We start from the raw sequence: 9,394 nt of genomic DNA on the forward strand, positions 1-9,394 counted from the left end.
TGTCTTCAGGATCTGTTGTTATGTCTCCTTTTTCATTTCTGATTTTGTTAATTAGGATGCTTTCCCTGTGCCCTCTAGTGAGTCTGGCTAAGGGTTTATCTATCTTGTTGATTTTCTCAAAGAACCAGCTCCTTGATTGGTTGATTCTTTGAATAGTTTTTCTTGTTTCCACTTGGTTGATTTCACCCCTGAGTTTGATTATTTCCTGCCGTCTACTCCTCTTGGGTGAATTTGCTTCCTTTTGTTCTAGTGCTTTTAGGTGTGTTGTCAAGCTGCTAATGTGTGCTCTCTCTAGTTTCCTTTTGGAGGCACTCAGAGCTATGAGTTTTCCTCTTAGAAATGCTTTCATTGCGTCCCATAAGTTTGGGTATGTTGTGGCTTCATTTTCATTGAACTCTAAAAAGTCCTTAATTTCTTTCTTTATTCCTTCCTTGACCAAGGTATCATTGAGAAGAGTGTTGTTCAGTTTCCACGTGAATGTTGGCTTTCTATTATTTATTTTGTTATTGAAGATCAGCCTTAGTCCATGGTGATCTGATAGGATGCATGGGACAATTTCAATATTTTTGTATCTGTTGAGGCCTGTTTTTTGACCAATTATGTGGTCAGTTTTGGAGAAGGTACCATGAGGTGCTGAGAAGAAGGTATATCCTTTTGTTTTAGGATAGAATGTTCTGTAGATATCTGCCAGATCCATTTGATTCATAATTTCTCTTAGTTTCTCTGTGTCCCTGTTTAGTTTCTGTTTCCATGATCTGTCCATTGGTGAAAGTGGTGTGTTGAAGTCTCCCACTATTATTGTATGAGGTGCAATGTGTGCTTTGAGATTTACTAAAGTTTCTTTAATGAATGTGGCTGCCTTTGTATTTGGAGCATAGATATTCAGGATTGATAGTTCCTCTTGGAGGATTTTACCTTTGATGAGTATGAAGTGTCCCTCCCTGTCTTTTTTAATGACTTTGGGTTGGAAGTCAATCTTATCAGATATTAGAATGGCTACTCCAGCTTGTTTCTTCATGCCATTTGCTTGGAAAATTGTTTTCCAGCCTTTCATTCTGAGGTAGTGTCTATCCTTTTCTCTGAGATGAGTTTCCTGTAAGCAGCAAAATGTTGGGTCTTGTTTGTGTAGCCAGTTTGTTAGTCTATGTCTTTTTATCGGGGAGTTGAGTCCATTGATATTAAGAGATATTAAGGAAAAGTAATTGTTGTTTCCTGTTATTTTTGTTGTTAAAGTTGGCATTTTGTTCTTGTGGCTGTCTTCTTTTAGGTTTGTTGAGGGATTACCTTCTTGTTGTTTCTAGGGCGTGGTTCCTGTCCTTGTATTGTTTTTTTTCTGTTATTATCCTTTGAAGGGCTGGATTCGTGGAGAGATAATGTGTGAATTTGGTTTTGTCGTGGAATACTTTGGTTTCTCCATCTATGTTAATTGAGAGTTTGGCTGGGTATAGTAGCCTGGGCTGGAATTTGTGTTCTTTTAGTGTCTGTATAACATCCGTCCAGGATCTTCTGGCTTTCATAGTCTCTGGTGAAAAATCTGGTGTAATTCTGATAGGCTTGCTTTTATATGTTACTTGGCCTTTTTCTCTTACTGCTTTTAGTATTCTATCTTTATTTAGAGCATTTGTTGTTCTGATTATTATGTGTCGGGAGGTATTTCTTTTCTGGTCCAGTCTATTTGGAGTTCTGTAGGCTTCTTGTATGTTCATGGGCATCTCTTTCTTTAGATTTGGGAAGTTTTCTTCTATAATTTTGTTGAAGATGTTTGCTGGTCCTTTGAGTTGAAAATCTTCATTCTCATCCACTCCTATTATCCGTAGGTTTGGTCTTCTCATTGTGTCCTGTATTTCTTGGATGTTTTGAGTTAGGATCTTTTTGCATTTTACATTTTCCTTGATTGTTGTGCCGATGTTCTCTATGGAATCTTCTGCACCTGAGATTCTCTCTTCCATCTCTTGTATTCTGTTGCTGATGCTCGTATCTATGGTTCCAGATTTCTTTCCTAGGGTTTCTATCTCCAGTGTTGCCTCATTTTGGGTTTTCTTTATTGTGTCTACTTCCCTTTTTAGGTCTCGTATGGTTTTGTTCATTTCCATCATCTGTTTGGATTTGTTTTCCTGTTTTTCTGTAAGGACCTCTACCTGTTTGATTATGTTATCCTGTTTTTCTTTAAGGATTTGTAACTCTTTAGCAGTGTTCTCCTGCAATTCTTTAAGGGATTTTTGTGCTTCCTCTTTAGTGTTTTCTGCCTGTTTAGCATTGTTCTCCTGTATTTCTTTAAGTGTGTTATTAAAGTCCTTCTTGAACTCCTCTACCATCATCAGGAGATATGCTTTTAGATCCATGTCTAGCTTTTCCGGTGTGTTGGGGTGCCCTGGACTGGGCGAAGTGGGGGTGCTGGGTTCTGATGATGGTGAGTGGTCTTGGTTTCTGTTAGTAAGATTATTACGTTTACCTTTCGCCATCTGGTAATCTCTGGGGTTAGTTGTTATCGTTGTCACTGTTTAAAGATTGGAGCAGAAGCTGTGTTCCACTCACCAGCAGTCTCAAAATCCTGCGGCGGGGGTCGTGGGTAGCTGACAGTACCCCGGTGCTGGTCCAGCAGGAAGAGGCCTGTGGTCCTACTCAGGCCGGTTTTCTGCTTCCCTAACTAATGCAGTCTCTGGTCCTGCGTGCAATTGGATTGGAGCAGAAGCTGTGTTCCACTCACCAGAAGTCTTAAGATCTTGTGGTGGGTGTTGTGGGTAGCTGGCGAGTGTCAGCCGATCCTGCGCCCCAGCTGCCCCGGTGCTTTTCTGACAGGAAGAGGCTTGTGGCCCTATGTAGGCCGGATTTCTCTCTCCCCAACCAGAGCAGTCTCAGGTCCCGCGTGATTGGACTGGAGCAGAAGCTGTGTTCCACTCACCAGCAGTCCCAAAATCCTGCGGCGGGGGTCTTGGGTAGCTGGCGGGTGTCAGGCAACCCTGCGCTCCAGCTACCCCAGTGCTGATCCGGCCGGATGAGGCCTGTGGCCCTACTACTAAAGTATCTTTAATGAATGTGGCTGCCCTTGTATTTGGAGCATAGATATTCAGAATTGATAGTTCCTCTTGGAGGATTTTACCTTTGATGAGTATGAAGTGCCCTTCCTTGTCTTTTTTGATGACTTTGGGTTGGAAGTCGATTTTATTAGATATTAGGATGGCTACTCCAGCTTGTTTTTTTCCTACCATTTGCTTGGAAAATTGTTTTCCAGCCTTTCATTCTGAGGTAGTGTCTATCTTTTTCTCTGAGATGAGTTTCCTGTAAGCAGCAAAATGTTGGGTCCTGTTTGTGTAGCCAGTCTGTTAGTCTATGTCTTTTTATCGGGGAGTTGAGTCCATTGATATTAAGAGATATTAAGGAAAAGTAATTGTTGCTTCCTTTTATTTTTGTTGTTAGAGTTGGCATTCTGTTCTTGTGGCTGTCTTCTTTTAGGTTTGTTGAGGGATTACCTTCTTGCTTTTTTTAGGATGTCGTTTCCGTCTTTGTATTGTTTTTTTTTTTTTTCTGTTATTATCCTTCGAAGGGCTGGATTCGTGGAAAGATAATGTGTGAATTTGTTTTTGTCATCGAATACTTTGGTTTCTCCATCTATGGTAATTGAGAGTTTGGCTGGGTATAGTAGCCTGGGCTGGAATTTGTGTTCTCTTAGTTTCTGTATAACATCTGTCCAGGCCCTTTTGGCTTTCATAGTCTCTTGTGAAAAATCTGGTGTAATTCTGGTAGGCTTGCCTTTATATGTTACTTGACCTTTTTCCCTTACTGCTTTTAGTATTCTATCTTTATTTAGTGCATTTGTTGTTCTGATTATTATGTGTCGGGAGGAATTTCTTTTCTGGTCCAGTCTATTTGGAGTTCTGAAGGCTTCTTGTATGTTCATGGGCATCTCTTTCTTTAGGTTTGGGAAGTTTTCTTCTATAATTTTGTTGAACATATTTGCCGGTCCTTTGAGTTGAAAATCATTCTCATCTACTCCTATTATCCATCGATTTGGTCTTCTCATTGTGTCCTGGGTTTCCTGGATGTTTTGAGTTAGGATCTTTTTGGATTTTGCATTTTCTTTGATTGTTGTGCCGATGTTCTCTATGGAGTCTTCTGCACCTGAGATTCTCTCATCCATCTCTTGTATTCTGTGCTGATGCTCACATCTATGGTTCCAGATTTCTTTCCTAGGGTTTCTATCTCCAGCGTTGCCTCACTTTGGGTATTCTTTATTGTGTCTACTTCCATTTTTAGGTCTTGCATGGTTTTATTCAATTCCATCACCTGTTTGGTCTGGTTTTCCTGCAATTCTTTAAGGGATTTTTGTGCTTCCTCTTTAATATCTTCTACCTGTTTAGCAGTGTTCTCCTGCAATTCTTTAAGAGATTTTTGTGCTTCCTCTTTAATGTCTTCTACCTGTTTAGCAGTGTTCTCCTGTTTTTCTTTAAGTGTGTTATTAAAGTCCTTCTTGATGTCCTCTACCATCATCATGAGATATGCTTTTAGATCCGGGTCTAGCTTTTCCGGTGTGTTGGGGTGCCCTGGACTGGGCGAAGTGGGAGTGCTGGGTTTTCATGATGGTGAGTGGTCTTGGTTTCTGTTAGTAAGATTATTACGTTTACCTTTCGCCATCTGGTAATCTCTGGAGTTAGTTGTTATAGTTGTCTCTGTTTAGAGATTGTTCTTCTGGTGATCCTGTTAGCCTCTATCAGCAGACCTGGAAGACAGGATCTCTCCTCTGAGTTTCAGTGGTCAGAGCACTCTCTGCAGGCAAGGTCTCCTCTTAGAGGGAAGGTGCACAGATATCTGGTGTTTGGACCTCCTCCTGGCCGAAGATGAAGGCCCAAAACAGGACCTTTCCCAGAAGCTGTGTTGCTTTGGTGGGTCACAGAAGCTCTCAGCTTGTGCGGTGCACACTCTCACCTGTGCAGACTATGTTCAGTGGGGTCCCGGAACCAAGATGGCTACCGTCAATCTAGAGGCAAAAGCCTCCCGGGCCGAGTGGACACCTGTCCTCTGGCCAGGAAGGTGGCCGAATGTCTGGAGCCCAAAAAGGGTGCTGCTTCAGTAGCTCTGTGGCTCCTGCATGTCCCAGAAGCTGTCAGCTTCTGTGGTGCACACTCTCACCTGTGCAGACTAAGTTCCTAAGTTCGGCAGAGTCCCGGAACCAAGATGGCTCCCGCTGCTCTTGAGGCAAAGGGCTTCCGGGCGGGCGGACACCTGTCCTCTGGCTGGGAGGGTGGCCGGATGTCTTGAGCCCGAAAAGGGCGCTGCCTCAGAGGCTCTTTGACTCCCGCCTGTCCCAGAAGCTGTCAGCTTCTGTGGTGCACACTCTCACCTGTGCAGACTAAGTTCCTAAGTTCGGCAGAGTCCCGGAACCAAGATGGCTCCCGCTGCTCTTGAGGCAAAGGGCTTCCGGGCGGGCGGACACCTGTCCTCTGGCTGGGAGGGTGGCCGGATGTCTTGAGCCCGAAAAGGGCGCTGCCTCAGAGGCTCTTTGACTCCCGCCTGTCCCAGAAGCTGTCAGCTTCTGTGGTGCACACTCTCACCTGTGCAGACTAAGTTCCTAAGTTTGGTGGAGTCCCGGAACCAAGATGGCTATCGCTGATCCTGAGGCAAAGGGCTCCCCAGCTGGGCGGAGACGTGTCCTCTGGCCGGGAGGGTGGCCGGATCACCTGAAGTCTTAAGATCCCATGGCTGGTGTTGTGAGTAGCTTGCAGGTGTCAGCTGACACTGAGCCCTAGCTACCCCGGTGCTGGTCGGACCGGAAGGGGCTTGTGCCTCTACTCAGCCCAGGTTTTCTGCTTCCCTAACTAATGCAGTCTCAGGTCCCACACGATTGGATTGAAGCAGACGCTGTGTTCCACTCACCAGAAGTCTTAAGATCCCGTGGCGGGTGTCGTGGGTAGCTGGCGGGTGTCAGCCTACTCTGCGCCCTAGCTACCTCAGTGCTGGTCGGACCGGAAGGGCATGTTACACCTTTAAGACCAGTAAAAAACCAAATGCAGTGGCTACACGAGTCTTATAAATTTAGACCAATCAAAGAATTTTACTTTTTATAGCTATGATTATAAGATGAAAAATCACTTTGTCATTTGCTAAACACGATAATCACGATTACAGAGAAATTTCTAGGAGAAAACCATCAGCTTATTTGCCTTATAATCAAGAGATTGCAGACTCCTTTTCTTTAAAAGCAGTTTTTCCAGCAGTGGCTCCCCTGCTGTGCCTGACTCTTGGCTAAAGTGTGGCCACTCTTGGGCTGTGCTGAACCAGCATATAAAGTCTTAGCCATTTTTATTTTCCAACATGAAACACAGAATATTAAGTCATTCAGACAACGAAACAAAACACACATGAATTGCCACATAAATGGACCCATTCACCAGACATTAGACAACACAAAGAGGGCAGAGAACTTCTGTTGTAGAGCCAGAGAGACTAAAGCAGGGCATTCCGACTTCTCTCTGTCTCTGGGAGAGTTTCAAAATCCATTTTCCTTTATTTTATTTTATCTTATTTTATTTTATTATTTTAAACCCTATTCCTCTAGCCTGATGCAGTTCTTGACTGCGGGCAACTGCCTGTTTCATTATTTTAAACCCATTCCTCTCGCCTGAAGCAGCTTTTGAAAGCTGAGGACAACCGACTGATTCAAAGTTCCTAGTCCCACACATATTTAGCTGTCAAACTTAAGTGGAACCAGTGCCGGGTCAGCACTGTTCCAACTTAGTCTGTATCCTACTGCACCTCCAGCAACACTTTAAAAAATGAAGTTTAAAACCAGTGCTAGCATAAATACCTGTTGCTCACTGTGCCCGATACGATCTTCTTTTTTCTTTCCTTCTCATGGAGCTCCATACAAGACAGCGATTCCCTCAGTGTTTCCCCGCCGTTCCCATGACCCTGGTTTGGATGCCAATATGTTGCAAGGTGGCCCTTGGCCTACATGAACCGGGTACACCTGGGAGGCCGGCTAGGACTGAAAGAGACTTAGACTTCGAGAGAAGATAATGATGCCAAGACAAAGGTTCTGATCAAGGCCCACAATTTTACTCAGAAACTGTGCTTATAAAGGGGGAAGGCCCATCCCCCTTGCCAGTCCATTCTTGGTGTCTGGAGCCAGCCTGCAGATGATGTGTAGGATAGGATGTGCCTCCAGAATATCTCAGGGGCCTCTCAGCAGGTAGCAGTGTCTTGGAGGAGAGCAGCGGACAGAACAATAGAACCATCTAGGTTGGAAGGTTCCACCCTAGGTAATCTCCTTCTTAGTGGCAGCAAGGTCAAAGTCTGGATCAGCCTGCTTCAAGGCTGAGGGAGGCTACAAGAGGGCACCAAGGCACCATGTTGAAGTGGACAAAGAATGGAGCTGGCCAGGGTGTCAAATGCCTGTAATCCCAGCACCCAGGAGACAGAGGCAAGTGGGTCTCTGTGAGTTCGAGGTCATCTTCATCTATTGTGGTGACTTCCAGGACAGCCAGGGTACACAGTGAGATCTTGTCTTAAAGAGAGAGGAGGGGGGTTTGGGAAGAGAAGCAATACACACACACACACACACACACACACACACACACACTCACAGAGTTGAAAAAAGAATGGGCTCAAAGAATGTCTGGAATTCACCAGGCTGGGTATGGGACTGGGTGGAGAGAGGGGAAAAAGGTAGAGAGAAGGGAAACAGGGGAGGGAGGCGAGAGAGAAGAGAGAGAAAAGAAGAGGGGAGGGAAAGAGGAGGGAGGGAGATAAAAGGAGAGAGAGAGAGAGAGAGAGAGAGAGAGAGAGAGAGAGAGAGAGAGAGAGAGAGAGAGAGAGAGAGAGAGAGAGAGAGAGAAAGGAGTTAATTGGAACAGTGGTGCATCTCAGGGACTCAGGGAGGACAAAGCTTCCCTGGAACCTGACAGTGACCTGGGCCTAAGCCACGAGGAGAGTCCTAGGCTTCCCATAGCAGCTCCTACCCACCCCTCACCCACTGCAAGAGTACAGACTGTGGAGTCACTTACTGTGTCTGGACTCCAGGGTGCTCTGTATCATAGAGGTGTGTGTGGTATGGTATTAGACCTCGTATCACTGGCAGATCTCCTGCGGGTCCTGAAACATATATCCCTCATAATCTCATGGGGCGGCTTCTGGCCAGTTTCCATAGGCGCTGTCGTGTTCCTTACCCCTGTCCCCTTACCCATCTGCTCTTGGGCAATGACCCAAAATACCCTGAATTCCCAGGGTGCACAGATAGAGTTCAACACCATGGACAGCAGTCATGCCTCCTTGCTCCTGCCAGTCTTTCCAGATCCCTCACTTATTACCATCTGTCCTTTGTGCTGTAGAGGAAGTAGCCCAGACCTATCGCCAAAGCAATGGCAACCAAATCCCGATAACGATGCCAGCGATGGCTCCAGGAGACATAGAGGATGACTGGAGACCTCGGCCAAGAGATAAAATCAAGACTAAGCAGGGAACACTCTTCCTATCCCCAGCCCCATTCCAGAGTGTCTGGCTTCTTAATCTTTACTGACTGAGGAAATTGTTTTCCAGCCACTGGGACTCAGCAATTGACAGTGTGTGGAATCCTCCCCAGAGCACATTGACTTGTGTTCAAATCCCCCAACTGTGTGACAGTGGGCACGCTAGTCAACCTCTCTGTGCATCAAGCATGTCTTCAGTTGATGGAGCAAGAATTGATCAGTATGTAAATATGTGTTTGGTAGAACTGGTTATTTGGGTAGGTCAAGGCATGGAGTGAGGAAAAGGATTTTGATAACAGAAACTTGGATGTCCCTTAGATAAATCCCGTTGACTCTGTAGGGCAGTGTGATGCTGAGCAGATAAATTCACTCCAGAACTGAATTTTCTTATTGACAATGAGGAAAGTGATACCCACTGTAGATGATGCTGCAGGGATGAGAAGAGGCTGCACCTAGTCATGCCTGATGTGGAGCAGCTGGTTCCACAATGGCCTGATGCTTGTCCATCCATTTCTGACTAAGCCTTTTGCAGAGGGATGATGGCTCAGGGTTTGAGGAAGTGGCCTTGGTTTGTTGAGTATTAAGATAGATCTTTCTGGGATCTCTGTCTGCCAGTCTGTCTTTCTGTCATTCATTCTCTCTCTCTCTCTCTCTCTCTCTCTCTCTCTCTCTCTCTCTCTCTCTCACACACACACACACACACAGAGAGAGAGAGAGAGAGAGAGAGAGAGAGAGCTCTATTCCAAACACGTTTCTGCTGATTCATGCCTCTAGCTCACTAGACTCCAGTCAGGCACTCTATAACCGCAAAATATCTTAAAATATGGAGGCCTTTGCCTCCCAAGTGACTGGGATTATATGCCTGTTCTGTCTCCATTTTTTGGAGTTTAGTTTTGATTACGTTAAAAGTTCATGTGCATGTGTGTGCAGAC

Source organism: Mus caroli, unplaced genomic scaffold (assembly GCF_978045245.1).
Source record: "Mus caroli unplaced genomic scaffold, Mus_caroli_1 scaffold_8, whole genome shotgun sequence".
Lineage (NCBI taxonomy): Eukaryota > Metazoa > Chordata > Mammalia > Rodentia > Muridae > Mus > Mus caroli.